At 41.6% G+C, this 13728-nt stretch overlaps 1 pseudogene across 1 annotated transcript; it reads left to right on the top strand.

Moving 5' to 3' along the window:
• Nucleotides 1-1763: 1763 nt before the first annotated feature.
• LOC309640122 (ras-related C3 botulinum toxin substrate 1 pseudogene) lies at nucleotides 1764-13478 on the top strand (annotated as a pseudogene). The gene has a single exon. The product of its transcript is annotated as a ras-related C3 botulinum toxin substrate 1 pseudogene (transcript).
• The last annotated feature ends 250 nt before the right edge of the window (nucleotides 13479-13728 follow it).

Here is a 13728-nt window from a genome sequence, read left to right on the forward strand (position 1 = left end):
CCCAGAGCCCTGGGGATGTAGTGGGTCATAGTTTGCTGTGGCCTCATTATAGCTGTATGACCTTGTGCAAGTTGCTCGGTCTTTCTGTGCCTCCATTTTCTCACCTGTAAGATGGCATTAATAGGTACCACAGAGGACTGTTATGAGGATTAAATCAAACAATACATACAAGGCAATTAGAACAGTGCCTGGCTCATCATAATCATCAGCAAATGTTAGCGTTTGTACTGTTGTCGCTGTGCTATCAAGGCTGCCCAAGCTGGATGGTGGAGGCCAAACTGCCTCCACACCTGGGCTGAATATCAAGGACTCACGAGTCTCTAACTCCAGGTCAATTCTATAAACAGAGAGAAGACCAGTGTCAGAGCAAGTCTTCAAAACAAATTAGCTTGCCGGGAAGAAACTACCACTTAAGACAGTGTTGATGATAGAGAGAAAACAGATCAAACTAAGGAAGGTAGGGTTGTCAGCAGTAGTAAATACTGCTTTTGGAAAACTGGATTTGAGGCCACAAGTGATTTGGCAGACACCAGCCTGGGAAGCTCTGTCTCCTCTGCCCAAGATCCTGGTCTGTGCCCTGTGCATTCTCACTCATGCTTCCATAGGCAGGTATCAGGGAAATAATATGGACCTGGAAATTATAACCTTCTGGGTCTTTAGGCAAATTACTGAACTTTTCCAAATCTCAGTTTATTCCCTGCACAAGGGGGAAATTACACCAACAATACAGATAGTGCCTATTAAGCGTCTGGTGCAGAACACGTCCTGATGGTTCGTTCTTTTTCCCCTTCGCCTGTAAGTACCATTAGCAGAGACTGTTATGAAGTATTTCTGTCTCCTACACACATAGTCCTGAGTACCGTGTACCATGCCAGGTATTTCCCTACAGGCAGCACAATTATCAGATTCCATGGAATGCATTGAAACCCTAGGGTTCCAAAGGAAGTCTGCAAGAAGTCCCCTTTTTGGATCATTGTTATTTCAAACACTTTGTCAAACATCCAGGAAATCATGAAGTCTATCAGTGTCTCTTTGTCAGTGTGGTAAATAATCAGATGAAGCTTGCCTCTGAAGTAATGGAGGCCAGCTGGTCAATACACTAATAAAAAACACCAAGGCAACAAAATTTTTAAGGGGACTATATCAGTAAGACTCAGTATGTGTAGTACATAAGCCTTTGAGGAAAAAGGAAATGAAAGAGGTAGAAAAAAATAACTACATACTTATGATGTTCTGTAATATGCAAAATATTTTCACATACACTATTTAATTAATTCTTATAACAACTCAGTGAAATATTTAAATTACCTCATGATGAGGACTATTAGTATATGAAGTATTATTAAGTCAAAATGCACATGCGTCTTTAAGAGTGGTTCTCAAGCCAGGTTCACGGATTCTGGGGTCCAAGTGATACACATCTTGCTGTCCCTGGCTTGCCTCTAAGAGTTTTACTTTTTGCGTTTGCATTTTGATGATTATCAAAAAATTAACCCAGGTAAATTCTAGATTATGTGAGTAAACAACTCATCATCTAGTACAATCAGGAGACTTCGGAATCTCATTGGCATTGAGTAATTCTTCTTGACATTCACGAGCTAATGTGAAAAGAACTGACGTGCCCTTGGTAAGCATACGATGTGTTCCATGCCACAAGAAGACCCACAGACATGCAAATAACATTTGTTCAGGAGTGTCACTAGAGACACTCTAGGAGGAGGAGGGAACTGAGGAGGAGGGAACTGAGACACTCTAGGAGGAGGAGGGAACTGAGTCGTCACACAGCACCCGGTAGTAAATGCTTGCTGGAGATATACAAATATCTAAGCTGTAGCACTCAGCACACAGTTATTTCACAAAGGGGATTTCCTTCCAGAAAAAAAAAAAAATCACCAACCACATGAAGGTCACAATGATATTCTGAATTTCATTTTTGGACGGATTTTTTGAGGGGTATATAATGTGAAATATTCTATTTGTTTTATGTTTCTGTAAGGGTTTTAAGTGTAAAAAAAAATGCCAATTTTAATTATGTGTATTTTAAAATTATTTTAGTATATACTTATTCCATATTTATTATATAACTTTTATATTATAAATTATTTTATTGTAATACCATTTAGGGAAAAACTGGGGATCAACAACTCTGAAAACACTGCTTTTTGAGATAGAAATGTTTCTCAGACAGGTCTATAATTTTTTTAAATTCTTCTTAAAATAGTCCTTTGCCCACAAACCATCAGCAGGTGATTTTTCTTTCTGGTGCTGACGGAGGGAAATCAGTAAAAGGAGAGTTAAAAGAGAAAGCATTGAATCTGTAGCAAAGTGCCCGTGACATTCTGGAAAAGCTGAATATATGATCGGCCTGTAAGTTAAATAACCCCAACTGAAATCCAATATCTAGGCAGCAAAAATGGAAGAACAGAAAAATGCTGCCCAGGGGACTGGCTCTGAATCTGGCACTCTTCATGATTTCCTCCATGACTCTGAATAAGTTCTCATTATTGCCCTGCCCCTGGTTTTGTTGTATTGGATAAGGGGGGAGTGTTGTTTCTTTTCTGTTTGTTTGTTTTTTGCCAGTTACCAAATGGGAGCCAAGAATATTGCTTTGTAAAGTGCTTTGTGAAGCACAGATACCCAGTATTGTCAAGCATGAAAATCTTCAAAATTCACAATTTAAGGGTCTTTGAAAATTATTTGTGTAGCATGCCTTGCCATTTTCTTTCTTTTTAGTTCATCTCTGATCACTTTACTGCACTTGCTTGAAACAGGTGGAACAGAATAAACAATACTCTAGTTAGGGGTGGGTTAGATTTCCAATTAAAAGTATTACCATTTAAGGACACCGAATGATGTCTTCTCCTTTTGCCCCAAGATGAGATGTAGGATGGAAGGGCATGCCAGTTTCTATCAGTTTGAGAGAAAATTTCAAAAAGAAGACATGTGATGGGAAAAAAAGAAATGAATCTGAGTGACTTTCATAAGCTGAGAACTTTAAAAGATTTTATTTTGGCTTAATAAAAATTGTGCACACTATTACAATTACTCTGTGGGCTGGGTCCTCTTTGCTTTTTGTTTAGAAAAAAATAAAAATAGCTGAATTATTAATGTGAAGTAAATTGGTTACTAAGCATTTAGAGTCACTTTTTAATTCACACATACATCTGTATTAACATCTTCATGGTGCTTTACTACAGATTATACCATAGTTGTAAGGGCATTTAAGGAACCATTTAAAGGATAATGTTTCTAGCAGAGGCATATTTGAAAGTGGATGGTGTTGTTAGATACAAGAATAAAATTATAAAACCCACCTGTGAGGTTAGGGGGCACAGTCCCCAAGAATGCCCTCACTTCTGATACCAACTGCAGGGTAGAGGGGTTTCTAAGACCACACTCGGGCTCAGTAATTCACTAGAAGAATGTACTGAAGGCCATAATGACTGTGGTTATGGTTTATTGCAGTGAAAGAATAAAGGATACAGATTAAATTAGCCAAAGGAAGAGATACACGGGGCAGAGTTCAGGAAGTTTCTAAACATGGAGTTTTCAGTTGTCCTGTCACCACGGAGTCATGGACAGTTTTAACTTTCCTGACAATGATTTGCGACAACATGCACAGGATATTGCCAGCCAGAGAAGCTCACCCAAGCCTTGATGTCCAGAGTTTTTACTGTGGAGACCTGGTTGACTGCACACAGGGCTGACCTTTAGATCCTCCAGAGGTAGAGCAGATATCATGTAGCTCAAAGTCCCCATCATAAATCACATTGTTAGACTGTCTGTTTTTGCCCAAAGCCCCCAGGTAAACAAAGACACTTTTCCTAGAGAGCACCTCCCCAGGAGACGAGGGCAAAGTCCAGACCTCCCCCTGTTAAATACACAGGCCACCCCCTGGCATTTGGCCAAGGCTCTCTTAAGCCAAATGATCATATTTGAGCATCTACATTTAGAAAAGCATTTATATGACAGACACCACAACAGAATCAGTATGAATATGCCTAACATTTGGAGGAACTAGTGTTGGGCAGATTTAAAGAAATTAATCCATCCTATAAAGTCATTACATAATTTTCATATATTTGTACTAAATTTATTACTTGTTTCCTCCCTTGATCTACTGCTATTTGTACATCATGATAAACTTGTAGAAAACTATTTAGCATAGCAATTATCTGATGGTTAGCTAAAGCCAGTTCTTCAGAGCAGTCATTTTCCATTTATATCCTGAAGGGGTTTTAACTACATCTCTCAATATGTTGATTATCAATATCAGTATAATCATAAGACTGACTTACATAAGGTAGTCAAATTTTACCAACAATGCCAATGTTACATCGTATTAGAGTATGGTCATGGTACAATTCTGTTTCACTATATAACAAAGGCAGTTAGAATTACAGAGGTATTTGCTATGCCTTCCAACATAATCTATCCTTGCCCATATGTCAGATATTACCATGAACAGGTGTCATTATGTTGCCCAGGGTTTGGTTATTTACAGGGTCAAGTTAGTTGGGGTCAAAGCCATTTACCCTGTCTCAGTTCACAGGCTTGTACTAAGACTAGTTTCCATTGTGCACTACTATACAGCAGGGCCCACCTCCCTCCCACTGGCAGGACGTGGGTGGTATTCAGAATAGTTCCTATCTCTGCTAACTGTGTTACAGGATATGTCTTTTAATCTATCCTAGGGGTGAGAGCAGATATAGTGTATCAGTGTACATTACAAATGCCTCCAGAGAACTCCACAGGTTTGGAGGGCCATAAGATTCCATTGCTGTGCCCTTGAGCCCCAGCTGCTGGGATGGAGGGCCATTGCCCCATGACTACTGCCCCTTCATCTGTCTTAAAATAGTCATGAGGTCCTATTGGGTAAGGGTACAAGCCTTTTACAAACAGTGTATCCTAGCATTATCAGCACTATTTGTTGAGTCTGCCTGACCCACTTCACTACAGCTTTATCATCTTTCCAGGTTCACTCCCATCCCTTTCCTGCCTCCTGGAAGAGAATCCCTCTAATTTGCTCATTCTAGTTAAAAGTACTTTTCCTCTGAATGCCACTCCTCATTAAAAGTGAATTCAGCTTGTCCCAAGATGCCTAGACCAGAACTTTCTCCCCTAAAGTCCTTTTCTGTCCTGTGGTCCAGTATTGTTTAATTCACCATGCATGTGTTGCTATTGTGTACCAGTGACCTGAGTGCAGTTAGTATACATGTTTTGTACCCCAAATATTGGGTCCTCCATTCTAGGGTTGGATGAGTGGTGTCACAGCTAGATGTCATTTAGTTTGAGTATGCCATAAGGTCACCCACAGCCCTCCTCATCTCAAGCTGGGGCTGTTTCCAGGGGAATTCAGACCCATCATGTGGTACCTATTACTCTAATCCCATCAGGAACCCAATGTTTTTTTCTATTCTGTTTAACAGCTTTCCATCCACAAAAAATAAGCATAATACGTGTTTCTGCATAGCACTCTGTGGTATATTGGTCATGCCACCATGATAGCCAGGAAACTTTCTAAGCCTTCGATCATCCAGGTTTAGAGTTACACAATCATCAGTCGGCTGGGAGCTGTACTCCATATGGTCCAACGGCCCATTAGGGAGAAGTTCCCACAAAGTCCTTCCCAAATGATATCCTTTGTAGCAGATGTAACTTGAAAAATAAGACTCAAAAGCTGTTGGCACATTACTAGAATTCTACTCATTCATTAACCTTCAGTCTAGTTCATCATCATCTTGTATGACCAAAATGTTTCCCAGAGTGATACCACTCAGGTTTGCAGACTTCTATTCAGTTTTGTGAGGTTCCCAAAGCAGGGGTGGTCTTGACAAACATATAGCTTCACCTTTCTGGGCATCTGGTACAGGTGAGCTTAGAGATAATATTATTCTCTTGCTCTGAGCCTCTTTCAAGTCACCTAAGTAATATAGGAGTTCCCTCACTGCATAACCCATTTATTCATTCCTTTATCCTCAGCTACCATTTTTCCTTCTCTACATTTGTCATTTATTTTTACCCAAACTTCCCACCTCTGGAAGTCACCTTCAGATAAAGGAAATCCAATCCCTTCACATTAAATAACCACTTCACATTCCAATTTTAGTCCAAACTTTCACTTTAGTCCCATCAACCACTGCATTTCCATGTCCTCCCAATCTCACTGTACATCTTATTAGGACTTCCCAACAGATTTTGGAATCACAGTGCATTGGAATCCCATATTAAGAAGCCCCAAAACATTCTCTTCTCCTTCAACCCCACTGCCCATTTACCCACCCATGTGCATATGGCCTTGGGTCCCCAGGTGGGGGACTCTGGCTCTTCTGTCAGTTTCCATCTTGATTAATATGTCAGCCCACTATCCAAGGTGATTCCAGGTCACGTTTCTCATTGTCATCTTTGCCTTCCAGCTTTTCGAATTCTTCCAGAAGAGGTTAAATAGAGAAGATTTGTTTAGGGCCCTTTGAACAGTAGGAACCAGCAGGGGCTTCCACTGGTCCACCCAACTTCCAATAGTGCTGCATTAAGACCTTTGTTTCAACTCATCAATGTCCGCTTTATTCATCCCACTTATCAACAACCATCTAAAGATTTCCACTCTGCTGAGTCCACTCCCTTGACTCTTCCCTTTGTCTTTCCCCGTTTCCTTGTGAACCACTCTAATTTCCTAACATCTGTAAAATCCGTAAGGGAAGCTGAGACAACAAATCTGACAGGGCTTCTCAAACTGTTGCTCAATATCAAAGCAGCAATGTTACATGGGGTGTCCGTGCCAAAGGGGTGCCTTTAATCACAGCATTTACTATGCCTGGGGTAAGGGGTATATTCAGTGGATGAATAGCCCAACAATCTCAGCATGGCTTGCGTATGAAGCATCTCAGCTGTTTCATCTGGGATGTTCCACTTCACATTTAAAGGTAGAGTTGGACAGTCTCCTTTTTTAGGATAAACTCACTTTGTAGCTGCTTTTATCCAGTCCACCAGGCTAGCTGTCCTTTTGGAAATAACTTGCTGTGTTTTGGGATCACATATAGCCATCTGTGATTGCTCAGTAGCGAGCTGGGTCCTGTATTAACCCTAACATGTTCTTCTACTCTGCAGTATCCAAAACCAAAGATACCACTCTAAGTTAGTCACTCAAAACCCATTTTAGTAAAGGTTCTTCAGGAAGCTGAAAATATCAATGCAAAACGAAACGACTCCTTCACATATAACCCCTGGTTTCACTACTTCCTTGGTTTTGCCTTTTACCCACCTGGACAACCTTTTTGGTGACCAGACATCCTAGAGGTACTACCTGTTGTCCCAGCAAAATTCCCCTTTGGTAGCAGCCCTGAAGCTAGCACCATAGCTCAGGCTGGCTGAAATCTGAGATGCGCTCACAGTCAGGATCTGCCCCAATGCTCTTTATTTTCATTTTAGCTATTATGAACAATTATAGCCAAGGCATTGTATATTTAGCTTATTTCTTACTATTTTACATTTCCTATGTATCCAGTGAGCTAACTCCTGGGGATGTGGATTCATCTCTAAATTCCACAGGTAACGTTTACATGTAGTAACAGATCCCAGCACAACAGTTAGGGAACCGTTGACTGAAACTGCCCGCCTTGGCCAGCCATGATGATAATCACTTGCCTGAGCTGTCTCACAACAGGAAGTCCCAATAAAGAACACGGTGCTGCTGCTGAGAACTAACCAGGAGAATTCTAGAGGGGCCGAAAGGAGGAGGGAGGAGACGATATGTCCCGCCGACCTCCCAGAAAGTGTCACGCTGGAATCCATCTCGGCTGAGAGATGCACGCACCACCGGCGAGGACCCTGAGTCAGACTATGGGCCAAGCATGATGACTGGCCAGAGACAACCTGGAAACTAACCCCATTACCATAAAACCTGAGACTGCGAGCCACATGGCAGAGCAGCTCTCCTGGGTTCCCTTGCCCTGCTGCTCTCCGCCCAGGCACCCTTCCCGATACAGTCTTTTGCTTTGTCTCCTCAGATAATTCATTTCCAAGTGTTAGACAAGAGCACACTACAGTGGGTGAACAGGAAGCCATGCAGGAATCAAAGATTCATCCCGGGCCTCTCGTCGTTTCTCTTCCCAAATCACACATTTCAGTGAGTGAGGCTCATTCTAGGGACTCATGATGCCAACTGCAAAGCTAAAGGACATAGCCTACAAGGCCACCCCCATTTCTGACTGCAAGTTCTAGGTTCTCAAGTTTACCCTCCATTTCGATAAAACTCTTTGGGTAAGGTTAAGTTGTTAATTACATACTACCTAAAAGATAACTAGGCTTTGCAGGGGCCCACACCCAGATCTATAGCCTCATCCAGTTCGTGCCACATCTACACCCAGCCATGGCCAACCCTATCATTTACACAGACACTGCCCTATACAGCAAACTCGTGGGTTCTGTCTATTTGAGTTATCTGTACACGAAGTTCCAAAGCCAGCAGTAAACTTCAGTGCTCTTAGCACTGGGGAGAAACAATCTGGTTAGGAGTCTTGCTTTCTCAGAATTAATCTTGAGTTTATTTGACAGCATGGTGACATCACTGCCATCATGGCACTGGGGCAAGTCCACCTATGGAGAGAAATTTCCTAATGAGAACTTCATTTCAGCCCTGGCATCTTTTCTATGGTAAATTCCAGACCCAACGCAAACAGTTCCCAGCTTTTGTCTGCTGGTTGGGTGACAAGCATGTGGTAAAACAACAATATTGTGAAAGCTTTGGGCATAAGAATGGCAAGATTAGCAAGATGTTCACCATCACTAACTGTGAATAACTCTTATAAACTTAATTAGTTTCGTCTTAATCAACAAACCATTCCTTCTGGCCTGGGGAGGGCAGCCCCATCCCCAGTCACTCTCTTGGTATTCTCATGTGCTACAATTGTTTCATCCATATTTCCCTTATTCCCCTCCAAGTCCAGCCAGACAGCAGAGTTAAATTTATGATTAAATTTAAAAACCAAACTACAAAACACCTTAAAAGCATTTCCCTGTGCTGTGGATTTTCTGATCTCTTTATAAAGAGATTATTCACTCCAACCCTTCTTAGTGACTCCTGTTAACACAAGCTACATTAAATTTATCAATAAATATAAATGTCTTGGGAATCTCTAAAAGAGTGTTGTGATCTCCAAAATACATTTGCTATTAAGAAAAACTGATCTTTCTTGACTCAAAGAAGATTTCTAAAACAGACAGGGATGTGCGCAAACTATCTGTTTATGATAGTTCCTGTTAATACATCACATTTGTTAAAATAGATTTGATAAACACTCTAAAAAAGGACATTCCTGGGCTGCCTCCCCAGCACCTGTTTCCCCCTTTCCATAGCCCTGATTTCCATTTGGTTCTGGGAACTTCACTCCACTTCCAGCCCCACAAGTAGAGCCTATGACCTGGGTTAAGCCAATCAGTTTATTTCATCTGTTTAGTCAGAATGAATCTTAGGGCTTTGGCTGGCAATATTGTGAACACAGTTTTCTGCTGGCCACAACCAAGGATGTCTGAACCAAAGCCCCAGGAACTGCAAGCAGTCGCCTTAGTACCATGAGGAGAGCCAGCCACAAGGTGAAGCTGACATTACAGAACATAGGAAAAAGCAAAAGGAAACCAGTACTTTCATAACATTGCTGAGCGGCTGGAACAAGCCGAAACTGAGGCCAATCTTTATTTCTGGACCTTGCAATTTAATGGGCTAAAAAATTATCTTTGCTGTTGAACCCCTTAGTACTCAAAGTGTGACCTGTATGTAGGCCAGCAGAATCAGCATCACTTGGGAGTTTGTCAGAAACGCAGAATCAGGACCACAATGTGGATCCTCCGGAACCAGACTGCATTTGAACAAAATCCCCAGGTGATTCTATATACATTGACATTTGAGAAGAACTTGTCAAGCCTCTTTGAATCAGCTTTTTCTATAATTTGCATTTTGAATGAGATCTCTACCACATCCCTGTGTAATAGTCCAGATGGATGTTATTACTCCTCTTTAGAGAGAAAGGGAAACTGGGTTGAGGGAGCTGACACGCTGGCCAAAGGTCACACACATTTAGAGCATCAGGAGCACCCCGGTCTCAAGCCTCACAGTAATTCCTTCTTCTGATGAGCTCTCGGGTCTAATCAACATTTTCCATGGGCCATGCAGCCAGGGTCCAGGGCTACCTGTTCACCAGCCTTGCATTATTCTTTATTTTAAGAGACCACGGGTTTTAACAACACCCTTGCTCCCTGTGTTTGTAATCAGGGAAAACTCTTTAATCTAGGTAATTTATTTAATGAGTAGCTCCAAATATTGGTTCCCAACTACCAAGCAGTTTAATACAAAAATTACAGGCTAGCCTAATTGCACTTAACCAAGTAAGCCCGTGAACAATTTTCTCTCATTATTTCTCAGTGAAGCATACACCCTTGGCACAGTTCTCTTTTTATTAATAAAAGCAAGGAGCAAGTGTTGAAAAACCTTCATATTCCTTGATGTTTTACAATCCGGATCTATCTCTTAAATCCAGCCAATGGAATAAAGGAAAAATACTATATAAAATAGTTATTTCAGAGAAATGCTTTCCCACAGAAACTTCCCAACTGATAGGCTAAAATGGTATGAGATATTTAAAGATATACCTGGTAAATTGCTATAATCCTTAATATAGTTTGTGTGCATAGTAATCCCTTAACAAGTGCTTGTTGCATAAGTAACGTTCATTTTCAAAGTACTTTACAGTTTGCAAGGCACCTTACCTTTTTTTTTTCATTTAATATTATTGATTTATATCTTTGCAACAATCTTGGTGGGTAGGGGTTATTATTTCCATTTTACAGATGTTGAAACAGAATGGCCATCATCAAAAAATCTATAAACAATAAATGCTGGAGCAGGTGTGGAGAAAAGGGAACACTCTTACACTGTTGGTGGGAATGTAAATTGGTACAGCCACTATGGACAACAGTATGGAGGTTCCTTAAAAAACTAAAAATAGAACTACCATATGACCCAACAATCCTACTCCTGGGCATATACCTGGAGAAAACCATAATTCGAAAAGAGACATGCACCCCAATGTTCACTTGCAGCACTACTTACAATAGCCAGGACATGGAAGCAACCTAAATGTCCATCAACAGAGGAATGGATAAAAAAGATGTGGTACATATATACAACGGAATATTAGCCATAAAAGGAACGAAATTGGGTCATTTGTAGAGACATGGATGGACCTAGAGACTGTCATACAGAGTGAAGTAAGTCAGAAAGGGAAAAACAAATATCGTATATTAATGCATATATGTGGAATCTAGAAAATAGTATAGATGAACTTATTTGCAAAGCAGAAATAGAGACACAGACGTAGAGAACAAACGTATGGATACCAAGGGGGGAAGGGGAGGTGGGATGGATTGGGAGATTGGGATTGACATACATACACTACTATGTATAAAATAGATAACAAATGAGAACAGACTGTATAGCACAGGGAACTCTACTCAATGCTCTGTGGTGACCTATATGGGAAGGAAATCCAAGGAAGAGGGAATATATGTATACGTGCGGCTGATTCACTTTGCCGTACAGCAGAAACTAACACAACGTTGTAAAGCAACTATACTCCAATAAAAAAAAAAAAAAGAAAGAAACTAAGGCTCAGAGAGATTAAGAAACACTTACCCAGAGTCAAGGATTCATTCATGATAGAAGTGGAATTCAAAGCCCTGTCCTGTGACTACAATTCTAAGTCTTTCCACTGCATTGTGATGAATCCTTCTTTTAAAAAGGCATTACACAATAAAGATGTTTAAAAAATTAAATAAATTTTAAAAAAGGCATGCCAGTGGCCCTGATACTCAAATTGCTGTTTATAAATGGAGTCCCTAGCACCATCTTGGGTGCACACACACCCACAGCCCATTTCATGAAAACCACTCCAGATGTAAGTCTTGCCTTACTACTTGGAGTAATCTGTATACACTGGATAAACCACCATAAACCAAATAATCTTCCACCATTTCCATCTCTTTCAAATTCTACTGTTGTAAGTTTGTCCCTTTTAGGCTAGGGAGATGTTCTGGCCTTAAAGAATCCCCACTGAGATGCAAACATGAGGTTCTTTGGGTGGTCTTTCACTAGGTTTCAGCTTCCAGTCTGCTGAGGGTGAAGCAGTGTGGGAAGAGGCCCTGGCACCCCTGAACCCACTGCTTCTTGACTCTGTGCTTGGCCACAGCCACGAGCCACCAAGCAAGTGGCTCACATGCAGGACATCAGGTGTGTGGTGGTGGAAGATGGAGCTGTAGGTAAAACTTGCCTACTGATCAGTTACATGCCAATGCACTTCTTGGAGCATATACCCCTATTGTCTGCGAGAACTCTTCAGCTAATGGTCTGGTAGGTGGAAAAATGGTGAATCTGGGCTTATGGGACAAGAAACTGGACAAGAAGATTATGACAGATTATACCTCCCATCCTATCTGCAAGCAGATGTATTCTTCATTTGCTTTTCCCTTGTGAGTCCTGCACAATTTGCAAATATCCATGCAAAGTGGTATCCTAAATGTGACCCCATTTCCCAACACTCTCATCATCTCAGTGGAAACTAAACATGATCTTAGGAATGATAAAGACCTGATTGGGAAACTGAAGGAGAAGTGATGGACTCCCATCTCATAGCCAAAGGCTTTAGCTACAGATAAGATTGGGGCTGAAAATAATGTACCTGAAATGCCTAGTTCTCACACACAGGGGCCTCAGTATGGTGTTTGATGCACCTATTAGAACAGTTCTCTGCCCATTGCCTGCAACAAGAGAAAGTGCTTACTGTTTCAGGGAGGGCAAACTAAATCAAATTGAAAGCCCTGTAGTTAATTCATTAAAGAAAAATGAAAGATGTGAAGACATGAAATCGACAGATACAGAGGAAGTCACTGACAACAGAATACTATGAAGTCTTGAAATGGCTGATTTTCAAGAAAATACAAATTGTCAAAATTCCCTTAGGAGGAGATTGGTTCAAGATGATGCAGTAGGAGGACATGCACTCACTCCCTTTTGCGAGACCACTGAATCACAACTAACTGCTGAAATATCATCAACAGGAAGACACTGGAACTCACCAAAAAAGATACCCCACATCAAAAGACAAAGGAGAAGCCACAGTGAGACAGTACAAGGGGCGCAATCACAATAAAATCAAATTCCATAACCGCTGGGTGGGTGACTCACAAACTGGAGAACACTTATACCACAGAAGTCCACCCACTGGAGTGAAGGTTCTGAGCCCCACGTCAGGCTTCCCAGCCTTGGGGTCCGGCAACGGGAGGAGGAATTCCCAGAGAATCAGACTTTGAAAGCTAGCAGGATTTGATTGCAGGACTTCAACAGGACTGGGGGAAACAGAGACTCCACTCTTGGACGGCACACACAAAGTAGTGTGCACATCAGGACCCAGGGGGAAGGGGCAGTGACCCCATAGGAGACTGAACCAGACCTACCTGCTAGTGCTGGTGGGTCTCCTGAAGAGGCAGGGGGTGGCTGTGGCTCATTGTGAGGACAAGGACACTGGCAGCAGAAGTTCTGGGAAGTACTAGTTGGCATGAGCCCTCCCAGAGTCCGCCATTAGCCCCACCAAAGAGCCTGTAGCCTCCAGTGCTGGGTCGCCTCAGGCCAAACAACCAACAGGGAGGGAACCCAGCCCCACTCATCAGCAGACAAGCGGA

Source organism: Balaenoptera physalus, assembly GCF_965194825.1.
Source record: "Balaenoptera physalus genome assembly, chromosome: 12".
In the NCBI taxonomy this organism is placed as follows: Eukaryota; Metazoa; Chordata; class Mammalia; order Artiodactyla; family Balaenopteridae; genus Balaenoptera; species Balaenoptera physalus.